This window comes from Euprymna scolopes, chromosome 40 (assembly GCF_053919585.1).
Source record: "Euprymna scolopes isolate OS-2025 chromosome 40, ASM5391958v1, whole genome shotgun sequence".
In the NCBI taxonomy this organism is placed as follows: Eukaryota; Metazoa; Mollusca; class Cephalopoda; order Sepiida; family Sepiolidae; genus Euprymna; species Euprymna scolopes.
The window spans coordinates 55,057,254-55,071,353 of NC_136521.1; positions in this window are offsets into that span (position 1 = coordinate 55,057,254).

The window sequence follows — 14,100 nt, forward strand, 5'->3', positions numbered from 1 at the left end:
TTATATTATTAATACTAGCGGAGATACTCGGCGTATCCCGGGTGTTTGAAGGTGTGTGTGTTTTAAAAAAAAACGTTGCCGGGTATTTGAAGGTATAAAAGAAAAAAGAAGTTTTGGTCGGAAGATAAGATTGAATCCCGAAGCTTTTACTCGAAGGTGGAAACAAAAAGCCAGACACACAACCACATCGGCCACGAGGGAAGAGGAATTGATAAGCGTGTTAAAATAAGGTTTATAAAGTAAAATATACAGGTGTGAGGAACTGGTGTGATGTTTGGCCTAGTTTTGCGCGGCAAGCCAGTTACTGTTTTCCCCGCTCCATCATTCGCTTTTCGAAGACGCTGCGAGCTGGTAAAAGTCAGGCAAATTAAATACACACGCGATCCCCGTTGTTAAGTCGTAGATATTATCATTTAGACGTGATATAAATGATTTTAAGAATGAGTGACGGCCTCGAGAACCCGCCGGAAAAAAGCTTTTTGCAGGCATACACAAAAAGCGAAATACGTACATACATACATACACACACACATGTTCACTTTTATATATATATAGACTAGCAAAAGTACCCGTCGTTGACTGGGTTCAAAAACAGCCTACAGAAAATGGACTCTGATTTATTAAAGTACTAGCGAAGGGTACCTGGCGTTGCCCGGGTGGTTGAGGTGTGTGGGGATAAAAAAAGTAAGTATGAGGATCGAACCCGAACCATTGAGGCAAAGTTTTAAATTAAAGTGTGAAAAAAAACGTTCGACGATGCTAACGGAAACACGTTTGAATTTATTTAATTACTTGGATTTTGGCAGGTGCCCGTTTTAATGAGTTAAGGAGGTCAAGTTTGACTGTGGGATAGTATTCATTTACTGCTGAATGCTTCCCCCCCCCCAAGATGTTATAGGAAAAAGACTAACCCACGTGCGGCAAGCGACAAATGTTGAATATTTATCTTCCCGAAATCGAGCAAATTAAATAGACAGGCGAGCTTCGTTGTTAACTGGGAGATATTACGATTTATATGTGATATAAAAAGTTTTTAAAAGTTGTGAAGCGAGCGACCACTTCTCTGAAAAATGCCTTTTGTAGACATACAGAAAAAGCGAACAAATATACATACATACATTTTCGCTTTTATATTTATAGATTATTATGTTTTTGTTTAATTATATTTTCCTTATTTTCTTTATTGTTTTGTTTTTTATTTATTTATTTATTTATTTATTTATTTACACTTATACTCCATGTTATTATTGGCTCACAAGGAGCTTTCACACAGGTTATCAACGATCTCATGGAATACAGCCTGTGGTGTTCCCTGGAAGCTGAGTGACAACAAGTCTCCCCAGATTTTCCAGTACTTTCCACCTCTTTTGATACCATTTGCAAATAAATTTGCGTTATCGCAACAGCTGCTTTCCATTGATTTCTTGTTGGCAGTGGTCATTGGTCTTTTACTGGCTGGCTGTTAGGTTTTTGTTGGAATTTTTTGGATGGTATGAATTGATCTATGTCTACAATTAACCATTCGGTCAGGTCTGATACTATAGAGGACACATCCTTTTTAAACATGGAATGCATAGGTAGATCAGATATAAATCTGCGGAAGCTATGAACAGCTACAGCAGGAATTGGAATATACCCTACTAAAGCCTGATTGTCACAAATAGTTAATTTCAAAAATGCAGTCTGGGCGTGGGACACGTTAGATAAACGATATACAATAAAATTAGTTTAAACTTGGAAAAAAATGCCACAGAATCGTATGGAATGATTTAGATTGATCTTGCATTAATTAATTGTTAAGTAGCATAAGAGATTCAAAGAAGGCAGGGAGACTGTGAAGGATGATGAGAGGTGTTGGAGGAATAAGGAAGTCAGAACACCAGAGTTGATTGGCCAAATAAAGAATTTCATTGATAAGGACCGTCGTGTGTCTATAGAGACAGCAAGTGCACAGTGAGATGTCGTTGTGGGAACTGTACACAAAATTATTAGCGAGGAACTGAAGATGCCAAAGATGTACGCAAATGCACATGTCCACAACTCCATCCTTGTCACAGACTATTTGACCAAGATAGGCATCAAGACTGTTCATTGCTTGCCTATTAGTCAAGACCTCCTTCCCTGTGATTTTTGGTTATTCCTTAAGGAAAATCTTAGACGCTGTTGTTATGAAACAACTGAGGAGATTGTCATTGACACGCTCACACAAGAGAACTTCCATGGAGCATTCCAAAAGTTCTTCGAACGGTACAACAAGTGCATTGCAGCCGGAGGGGATTACTTCGAAGGGTTCTAGAGTTTCATGTGTGTACTTTCAATAAAAGTGTCCATACGAAAAAAGTCTGGAAACTTATTGAAGGCACCTCCTGTACACATATGTAACTAAGTATGTGTGCATAAATAAATGAACATGCTATAATAAAGCTCTGCTTGTCATTGAACACTTGTAAATAAACATGAAAGTTCCAAAAAAAACCGCATCATTTCGCCTTCTAGTTGTTTAATTCTCTGTCTGACTGTCAACTGTGAAATCGGATTCATAGCTACGACTGACGCTACTTAAGTCAAGGCATTGATGGAAACAGCTAAAATGTTGCGGAAATTCTTAGAACGCGGAAACCAACGGAAATATGGTGATATAGACGACCTGCGAGTAACTTAAACTAGAATGGCGGTGGATTAACAGAATTTGAAACAACCATTAAACGAACCTGAGTCAAGTAAAATTGATAGGGTAGTTATTAACTTGCTGCCCACCTCAGCAAGATGTGACACAAGGTTAGAAAGTGGGGATTTTCAGCCAGCACCCCTAAAGGAGAGGCACTCTGGCATAGCAAAAATTGCCTGGGCATTCTCATCATCATTCTCCTGTATGGGCGTCTCAGGCAACAAGCGATAGACTTGCCCTACCCGAAAGTTGTGTGGCAAGTCCTAGGAGGGTGGTCCTCTTAGCTAATACTCAGGCGGCGTACCTAAGTCCGACTGGTGCTGGGCCACGTAAATCCCCCATCACGTGTCGGGCTGCTTTTCAAGGAACGGATTCTTGACTGATACTTTCTACCCAGTCTCTAAGCAGTAGTGGCAGCAAGGAAACTCATCCTCTAAAATCTGACACAGTTTCTCCTCGACCAACCCACTCAAAAATAATATTATCGCAAAATGTCAGGAGGATGGAAAGTCGTAGAAAGAAGAGCGTTATTCAGCCAGAACCCAACTCGAAGACACTGGAAATCATAAGGGGGTTTATTGTCATTAAAATGTTCAACAGAATGAATGGACGCTACAACGAGAAATCAATGTTAACATTGAGTGATTAACAGCAACGGAGGTGGGGTGGGGGTAATTGTTGTCCTTATTTACATGCCTCCCCACGAGGTCGGTGTTTACTGTAGAGAAAATCCAGTTCCTTAAAAAGTAGCCCTATGGAGAGGCGCGAGCGATAAAAAAAATTCTCCAGCCTTGAAGGATTTGTGTTTCACTAATCTCGAACTTGCGGACAAATAGCACAAGCACAAATCGGAGACAGTTACGGAGAATTAAAATCACAAAACCCTTTGTAACATGGACGTCCAAACAGATAAACATCCAAGCAAGAAGAACGGACATGATAATAATTAACACGAACTTAATGCAATGGTGCTTCCTTGATGATCAGGTTCTACACTTCACTCATAAACAAAAATCAATGCGGTTTTTGCTGTTACTCTGACTCCGAAAAGAACCTATTGTTTTTGTTATTTGCATGACCCCAATATCATTGACCATTATAGTCTTCATTTTCTCTAGTTCAATGCCCATTATAGTTTTCATTTCCCTTAATTTATTGACAATTATAGTTTTCATTTCCCCTAGTTCGCTGACCATTATAGTTTTCAGTTTGACCATTGTAGTATCATTTTGCATTCTACTCAAACCAAAAACTGTGTCCGCTAATGTTTCACCAGCCGTTTCAACTAATCTTTGATTTATGTATTCATAAAAATCCATTGACATTTTTTTAGATCGATTACTGCTAATAACTTATACAGAAAGTCCTGGCTACATGTTGTCACTTGGGCTTTGGCGAATATCACATAGTTAGTAAATTTATCGCTTGCTTATAAGAAATAGCGTGAAAATATAGACAGACAGACATAGCGAGTTTTATAAATATTAAATTAGATTAAATTAAACTGTCTAAAGGAGACAATTATGGAGCAAGTCATGAGTTCCACCTACTTTTTTTTTAAGTGTGCTCGGACTTTGGGGAATATTAAATATTTCATTGATCATTAAAGTTTCCATTGTCCCTATTGTATTAGCTATTATAGTTTTCATTTTCTATTTAATTAGCCATTATAGTTTCCATTTTCTCTATTTAATCTGGCATTATAGTTATATTTTGTATTTTACTCAGACCAAAATCTGTGTATGCTAACGTTTCGCCAGCCATTTAAACTAATCTTCGATTTGTGTTTTCATAAGGATCCATAGTTTGGTTTTTGCCAGAAATCGATTACTGCTAATAACTTATACTTAAAGTCTGAGGCGACTTGTTGGAATATGTGCTTTGGGGAATATCACATAATATAAACTTTATCGATCATTTCCAATGAAAATGTATACAGACAGACAAACATAGTGAGATTTATAAAGATTAGATTAGATTGACCTAGGTAAAGAAAACGAGTTTGGAATAAGTCAAGAGTTCAACCCAATTTTTCAAAAATAAAATGTTCTTGGGCTTTGGGGAATATCAACTAGTGTTTAATTGGCCGATCATTTCTAAAGAATAGCGCGAAAACTCCTAGTGACTGAATAATAAACTGCTTTTTCATGAGAAAATGAATCGTTTTCTAAGTTATCAAGTGAAGGAATCCAGGTGGAATTCTTAAGAACTAACCAGATAAAAGTCGAAAGACGAAAGACGAATTCTCTTGTCCAAAAAAAAAAAAAAAATACGAGAAGAAAAGAAAACAAGAAATCAGACAGACGTGAGACGCCATCTTGGAATATTTTATACGAGACAAACGCTGTAATTTGCATTGTCGATTAGATCGGTCGTTGCAAATGTTCATTGTCGATTGTCAAATAAGACACTGACAACGGATTCCAGCCGAGATTGTCGAGGAATTATATCAGAAAAGTCTGAAATAGAAACATGATATTAACTGCTAAGACTAATGCCAATATGGCTTCGTTAATCTCCGTCCCACACGCATACACTCACGTGTACGCTCACAAAAACACGTACACATGTAACTACTATTTCTGTCTTCATAATAAAGTAAAATATACAGCCTTTATTTTATTGACCATTATAGTTTTTTCCGCCTATTCCATTGACCATTATATTTTACTTTGCATTTTACCCAAATATCTGGGTTTTTGGCCGAGATAACAGTGTAGTATCTGTTCTTCAAATGCTGCACTTCAATTTCTTGTTCTCTGTCAGTGGATAAGAGGTCCTTCACGACTGAGATAATTTTTGATTTTTGTTCCTTTTCTCCATGTTAAAAAACGACCCTGGTGTCTAACTCTGCCCCGTGTGGGGGGGGCATGTAAATAGGAACCAGCGCAAGCTAATGCTTTGCCATTTTTTAAACTAATCTTTGATTTGTGTTTTCATAAACTGTGTTTTCGTTTCATTTCCTGTGAAATTTTCTTACATTTGCCCTTGTTCAGCTGTTTCTCCTAACAGGAGCGACGGAGGTATGTTCACTCTCACGCTAACATCTACTCTCGTCTACTGGAACTGTCCTTAATAGGTTAATTATTTCAATCTAACACGGTTTTTAAACATTAAGTTACCGCTTTCCTTACCGTCTATTACGTGTGGCGAAAATTCTGGGAACGCAGGCTTACCTCTTAAACGGCATCGGTGTGCGCTTTGCCGACGCAGCGTCATGATGCTGAAAAGGGTCCAAGATGGCGCCTGCGGCCTTATATAACAATGCAGTCTTGAAGGATCTCGTGTGCTCTCGCGCACATATGCAAATATGCAAATTTGTAGGTCTCTGTCTTTTATAAAAACAGTCCACTCGAGCAGATGGGACAGACGTGTAAACGAGTTTACGGAAAGTACCGACGGACAACGCTACTGCAATGAGCTGAGGTTTTGTGTATTTTTTCCTTTTTCTTTGCAACAATATTATGTCAACCTAAATACTGACCGCTCTCTTCAAGTACACTTTATATTTTCAAAACTTCCGGATTTTCTATTAGAAATATATTCTTATACGTTTCAGACTTTAGAAAAATTAGAATAGCAGTTTGGTAACGTTGCAATAGTCGTATTCATTATTTAACTTCTCGTATGAATTTTCTTTTTATGTTCATTTTATATTTTTCATATTATAGGATTTACGTAAAAACAACAAAGTTAATCATCCGTTTTATGCATGAAGCTAAATTGTAGAACATCTCTCTTTACTGTCCTATCGCAACAATCTGGCTTCCCTGCGCTTGTTTTACAAGTAATATAATGAGATATGCTCTGACGAACTTGCTGCACTGGTATCTCCTTGGTGTAGATAACCCAAACTAGCCCAACATGCATAAAGGTCTACCTATTCACTGTAGAGGTCCTCGAAAGGTTTCTAATCTAATAGTTTCTTTCCTCGAACTTCTAGCCTTTGGAATTTCCTTCCTTCTCCTTATTTTCCTTACGTGTATGAAGAGCTAGTTGTGTCTGATTGTGTATGAAGAACAGTTAGTTGGTTGGTTGGTTGTTATTTTTTACGGCATATCAACCCTTTGCAGGTTATTTAATGTTGAACCCAAAGATTCTGAAGAACAATTTTTGTAATAGAGTATATTTGTTTGTTTTTTTTAAGTCCGTTTCTATTTAACCCATAGTTGGGATCCTAACAGGTACTACCAGTCCGGGTCAGAGTGGACCTGGGAGCAATGGAAATTAAAGGGTGGCTCCACACTCCCCGAAACCCGCAAGCTGGGGCCTCACCATCGGATATAGTTTAAGGTCATATCCAGGATCTATGAAGAACAGGTTGCGTCTGGTAGTGTATGAAGTGCTAGTTGTCTCTGTTTATGAAGGCCTGCTTGTCTCTGGCCAAGTATGAAGGGTTAGTTATGACTGGTCGTTTATGAAGGGCTGGTTGTGTCTACCATGTGTGGAGGGTTATTTGTGTGTGGTCATGTATAAAGTATTAGTTGTGCCTGGTTATGTGTAGGACTAGTTATGCCTGGTCGTGTAAGAAGGGCTACTTATAACTGGTTGTGTATGGATGGTTGGTTGTGTCTACCGTGTGTGAAGGGCTATTTGGGTGTGGCCATGTATAAAGGATTAGTTGTGTCTTGCCCTGTATGAAAGAATAGTTATGTTTGATCGTGTATGAAGGGTGGGTTGTGTCTTGCCGTGTATGAAAAATTACTTATGTTTGGCACTGTATAAAAGGCTAGATGTGTCTACCCGTTTATGAAGGGCTAGTTGTGTAACCATGTATATGTAGTTGTATAACCATTGTATCTGATTGTGTGGAGGACTAGTTATGACCGGCCGTCTATGAAAGGCTAGTTGTGTCCATCCGTGTATGAAAGTCTAGTTGTGTCTGTGTATGAAGATCTAGCTGTCTGGCCGTGTATGGAAAACTAGTTATGTCTGGCCGTGTATCAAAGGTTAATTCTATCTGGCCGGATATGAAAGCTGACTGTGCCTAGCTGTATGTGAATAACTAGTTGTCTCCAGACTTATATGAAAGGACTGGTTATGTCTGGTCATGTATAAATACTTACTTTTTCTGGCCGTGTATGAAGCATTAGAGATTAAGTGTCGATCTGGTTACGGTACTATGTGATATTGAATGCTCTTTAATCGTCATGTGGTTTAAAATACAACGGCATTAATTTTTATATGAGGGGAATAGTTGCGTTTAGAAGGATGAATTTAGAAGGACAGTGAGTTGAATGTTTAGGAGCTGAGCGAAGACATTGAAATTAAGAGATAGTATAAATTACAGTGTCAGTAGAAATGCATTCTATATTTTTTATCTAGATTTCATATTTATATTAAATCTTTGTAAGTAAAGAGAAAATCTCGGACTTAAACTTGTTTCTATTTTATATTTTATTCCCTTCCTTCTTTTGCAATTCTAATAGCATTATTTTTTTCTGTTCATTTCACCTCAATTTAGGTCTGTTTGGGCAAGGTTTGAAACCAGTTAGCTATCCTTTCTATTATTTTATTATTTAAATAATGAAAGTCAGTTTGCTCAAAACGTGAAAGATGAAAATAAACAATAACAGAACAACCAGACAGAAAAATAAACACATTTGGAGCAAGATATAGGGAAAACGACAAGATCACAAAACAATGGTAAATACCTGAAAAACATGAAAGAAGAGCGACAGAAAATGTAATAATAGCCAGAAACCGAAGAAACACTGCATTAGAAAGCACAAGGTCATGATGGAGTACATGCTAACTGGTTTTTAAAAACATCACGGTTTTACATGAAATACTGGCATTCAATCAAGGCAAACACTCCTATAACAGCAGATATACAAAAAGAGAGATAAAAGAAAAGACAAACGGAAAAGCCCGTCTTTGGCCTTTACAGGTGTTAAATTTACCTTAAATGTCGTGGCAATTGTTACTGGTCCGGATGTAACGTTTTCTTAAATGGTGTCAAAGGTTCGAATCTCCTGACCAGTAAGAATTGTTACTTCCTGCACTGATGACTGTAAAAACATGAAACACTAGTATCTGTACGTATGAAAATAATTATAATTATTCGAAAACAGATGATGAAAGGAAAAAGAAAACAAACAAGAAGGCACAGTACCTGGTACCTTTTGCGGAGTAAAGACTCGAAAGGGGACTTACCTATTCACTCGTAATGGACTCTTCTAAGCATTATAAAACCCCCGAGTTATATACTTTCGTGAGGAAGTATCGCGATCCAATGCAAGACTACATACTGTTTAACTAATAGTCAGACAACATTTCTTTGTAGTCACCTTCTTTTACAATATATTCTTTTCTACCTAAACTAATTCTTCGAGGCATTCTTTATTACCCGTTTCCTAGGGTTAAACACTTACCATGTAGAAAATATTAATAGCGTAACTGAGAGAACATACCTTCCATTCTCTTGATTATCTTCATTCATGGGCTACTTCCCGAGGTACTGAAACGATACCGGAAAGAAAAACAAAGGAGAGAGGAATGGCCTGTTATGTATAGATTAAAACATTCTGGAAAGAAGTAAAAAGCAGAAAAAAAGAACATAGACATAGCATGAATCAACTACAAGAAAGCCTACGATAAAATCCCCCAGGTATAGAAAAATTGAATGCCTAAGGAGTTACAGATTATTCGAAGAAATAGTAAACTTTATAACTAGCTAGAAGCTACCGTGCGTTGCCCGGAGACATGAAAACAAAACAGGAGATGCGATTTGAGATTAAGCAACACTTGCTTTGCCGTAGCATAATCAGAAGTTCCAGTTCAGAAGGGGGGTGTTTAGGGATTAGGTAACCTCTGCTTCACTATAGACTCATAAAGCAGTGCCGGTTCAGAAGTAGAGAATGCTGTTAGGAATTAAGGAACCTTCGCCTAAATCATGAAGGAACACCTATTCAAAATGAGTGGCGATATAAATATATAGAAATGCACATTCTAAGGGGCTTTTATCCTACTACTATTTATCTTAGCCATGATGCCACTCAACAACATGCTCAAGTTTACAGGTGCAAAAGAAAGAATACACCACCTCATATATATGGACGACTTGAAGCTGTATGCAAAAAAAAAAGAACTGAACAAGCTAATGAAGGCAACCTGAATATTCAGGGTAGACATTCAATGGAATCTGAAAGTGAAGACAATGGAGGGCATAGAAGTACCCAACCAATAGGAGACGAGAACACTTGGCGAACATGATAATTATAAATATGTATGAGTTCGGAAAGCAGACTGTTTGATCTGCAGTAACTAAACAGAATATTAGAAAATGAATACATGAGAAAAACAGGGGAAATATTAGAAACGAAAATATATTGTATATGAGTAAACACTTGGCCAGTGTCACTAAGAAGGCAAAATAAACTCCACAGAAAAGATATTAATGACCGACTTTACGTAAATAGAAATTAAGACGGAAAACGCAGATTCCATGAACAAAGTTTCTTTCTCGGAACTGCCCGCCTATGCAACACTGTTTCGATGGGCTGCTTCTCGGTTGAATACAACATGGTAGCCTTCAAATTCAATGTAAGCAAGCTCTTTTTGAGCCGTCTTCATAAATAATCAGACTCTACCTAATTTACACGATTAAAGACTACTACACTACCACCTTGCATTCATTAACTCCTATCCTCGAGTAGCCTCCAGGCCTTGATAAGTGGTGACTCTCAAGTAAAAAAAAAAAGACTGTTGAGTATGAAAAGATAAACTGATCCAAGCCAGGAGACCGGACATCATGATAATCAATAAGAAGAGAAACCGCTGGATTAGAGGTTTTGCCGTTTCGCAGTTCACAAGATGAAGACCAAATAGCCGGATAAACAAAGGAAATAGAACTTGCCAGAGAATTAACATATGGAGCATGAAGATGGAATCAAGTGGAAGATCGGTACTATACAGCAAACGGTATTAGTGAAAACAGCTAAAATCTTAAGAAAAATGCTCGAATGCGGAATCTAACTCACAAACTACAAATATTAACAATTGGAAGACTGGGACTATACAGCGGATGGTGATGATGAAAACAACTGAAAGGAAAATCCTCAAATGCGGAAACCAATTCACATAAACTGCTAACACTAACAATACACATGGGAACTGCAACTGAATTAACACAAAAAGGTAGAAGAAACACTACGAGCCCAATAAAACAGAAACTGTAAGAAAATTAAATCCCCCTTTAAAAAAAAAAAGCATCAGCCCAGGCTGGTATCACACAAAATAGTCTTGAACGATCAAAAAGCATGAATGGACCAAGGAGGGAAAATATCTCCCAAACCTCCACTGGATGCGTGCAAAGAGTGCTGGGACCTTCATCGGGGGGGGGGCTTATTGTCATCCCAATGCAGCAAAGACCAATGGTAATTGCCAGCAAGAGGACAATGGCAAGCGGCTGTTGAAATAACGCAAATTCATTTGCTGAGATTATTGAAAAAGGTGGAAATCTGGGAAGACTTGTTGTCACTCAAACTCCAAAGTAATCATTGGTGATGACCTTTGTGAGAACTTCTAGTGAGATGTAAATAATGATAATAACTAGTATGATCTATGGAAATTCCGCGGAATAAGAAATACAGTGTAACCCGGATATAACAGACTTCTTCTTCGGTCCATACAGCTCTCTTATATCTGGGGTACTTACATCCGGGTTACACTGTACATTAACACAGGCTCTAATTTGGGCTCAGAGAAAATCTCTCTTATATCCGTTTTCTTATATTCGGGTCTCTTATATCCGGGTTACACTGTATATTTAATCAACAAATATGTGCACGGATTGGGTTGCTTAGGTCCGTTTCGACGTATAAGAGAAGTGTGTTTACTTTTTCCGTTTCTAATTTTAACATTTTTATACTTAGTTCCTTAGAGGTAAGAATTTTGTCTTATCCTCGTTCATGAATTGATTGATATTTTCGACTTCTACTGCTTCTACATCAGTGAGTTCGACTATTTCATAATTATCTTCAGGCCCGTTCGACTCGTCTCAATTTTTTAGCTATAATTTTCCACTCCATATTCCCTAAAATAGAAACAAGACGAGAGAAAAAAAAAACTATTTAGAACAGTGTTAGCAAAACGAAGTTTCTGGAACTGACTTTCACTTCTGACCATAAATGGGAGACTTACATTAAATCTGTTATGAAAGTTGCTAGAAAAATGGCTGTATCATTTTACCGCTTCAGACTTCAGCATTTTCATATATATGGCATCTAGTATTTTCAGCTTTTGAACGTTTGCTCTATGGTGTATTTTCTTTGTGTTTTGGGGCTTAGATTTGTTTGTAGATCCGAAGGTGGACAGCTGTGTTCTCTTGGAAGATGGTGGAAGATTGCGCTAGAGTCGACATTATGCATAGTAAGTCAACGAGATAAAGTCGTGGTTGTGTAACCAACATAACTATTGTTTGTTTTTATTATTGTATAAGTTACCTTCTCCCATGGGGAATTTAAAGTTTTAGATGCCATTATTTTTTCTAACGGTTTTAGACAGCATTGTTTACTACTACTAGGTTTTTTGTTTTAAATATATCTAATTTTATTATTGTGAAAGAAGTTGTGTTTGAAGGCTACATCAATGCGGTTCGTATGAAACACCGTATATAAAAGAACTATCCTGGCTGCACGATTATGATAATATGAGAAGAAACTTTCAATAATATTCAATTATATTACGTTTATTTTCCAACATAATGTGCCGTACAAGATGGTGGGTGTTGATGTCCCTAATTTTCGAGAGTAGTATCTCTTCTTCTGGGAAAAAAAAATGTGTACAACTGTTCGCGAGGCTATCCTTTGTTTTATTTATTTATTATTCTAGTTTGGAATACTATTTTCACAGCTTAAAGCACCCTCTTCTGCCTTGACAGAATTTAAAACCACATTCGAACCCTAGTACGTGATGGCCTTTTCTCCTCCCTTTAAATTTCTTCATCACAGAAGAGACGTTGCGAGGCTATTTCTGCTCTATCGATATTTTCATAGCAGATGCTCGACTGAGTTTCCATCTATAGGGCCTTCTGCAAAACATTCACAACAAACACTCGCCTAGCTACAACCACTGCGAACAATATTCCCCATTGTCTGTGCCCAAATCTAAAGGCAAATTCTGTAAACAAAGTCTCTTTCCTTGCACTGCTCGCGAGATAAGGTAGATATATTTTTTTAGCTGACTACAACGTGGTCGTTTTCAAGTCTAATGTAAACAAGTTATTTGTTCAATAGTCCCCTTAAATAATCAAATTCTACCAAATTTTCAAAACAACCGATCAGCCCGTTGTTGTCTTACTGACAAGCTCAAACACATTGACCCTTATCCTTGAGTGGCCTCTCGGACTTGATAAGTGATGACGCCGTTAGGAAAAAAAAACTGGGCCAATCTAAAACCAGCTATATTTCTAAATCAAAATAAATCAGAAGTTATTATTTCCCAGTTTTCATCCTGTTCAAAAAAAAAACGCAGTTTCATTCTGAGAGATAATCTGTACTCCATTTTAAAAACTCCTATGCCTGCTCTCCCTTTCAAGGGGTCAATTTGTTGCACTCTCACCCTCCGCTTTGCCGTTCGGTTCAAATTAGTTCTTAATAGACTTGGTATTTGTTCATATGTTTGATAAATTAGCTTGGTTCGCGTTCAGATAGGAGTTCGCCCTTGCTATTGGACTGGTATAACCTTTGAGTTCGGTCAAAACCTTTTGCTTTCCATCTATCATCCAAACGAATTAGAAATAGTTAATGCAGTAACGTCACACACGCACAAACACACACACACACATACACATGCACACACATACATATATATATATGTGTGTGTGTGTGTGTGTGTGTGTGTGTGTGTGTGTGTGTGTGTGTGCATATATTATATACATGTATATATTATATATAAATACACAAATATTTTATATATATAATATATATATATGAATATATATATATATATATAATATAAAGCTGAACGTCTGTGGGTGTGTGCGTGTGTGTGTGTGTGTGTGTGTGTGTGTGTGTGTGTGTGTGTGTGTGTGTGTGTGTGTGTGTGTGTGTGTGTGTCTGGTCAGGAATAGGCTCCTATATGGTTGAATATTATAGAAAACTGATCACATATAATGATAGAAGATGTATCGAGACATAGGAATGGGTATGTTTGATCTGGCAGAACGGTGGTTCATTAAAATTGTGGGGTCTGCGTTCGCGCACAGAATATTGTAATAAGTGTTTCAGTGTGAACAGGTATGGTATAATAAATTATGGGGTTTATCTATTTTATTTTTACTTTCATCATATTTTGCTTCGAAGCTATCTCTTTACGCCCGGAATATAAAACAACTGTGCGTTCATTGATATGACAGGGGCGCGTTGCAAAAGAATGTGTCTGTTTATGATGCTTGACTTTTTTTTTTCATTTTAAACTTAAATCCAAGT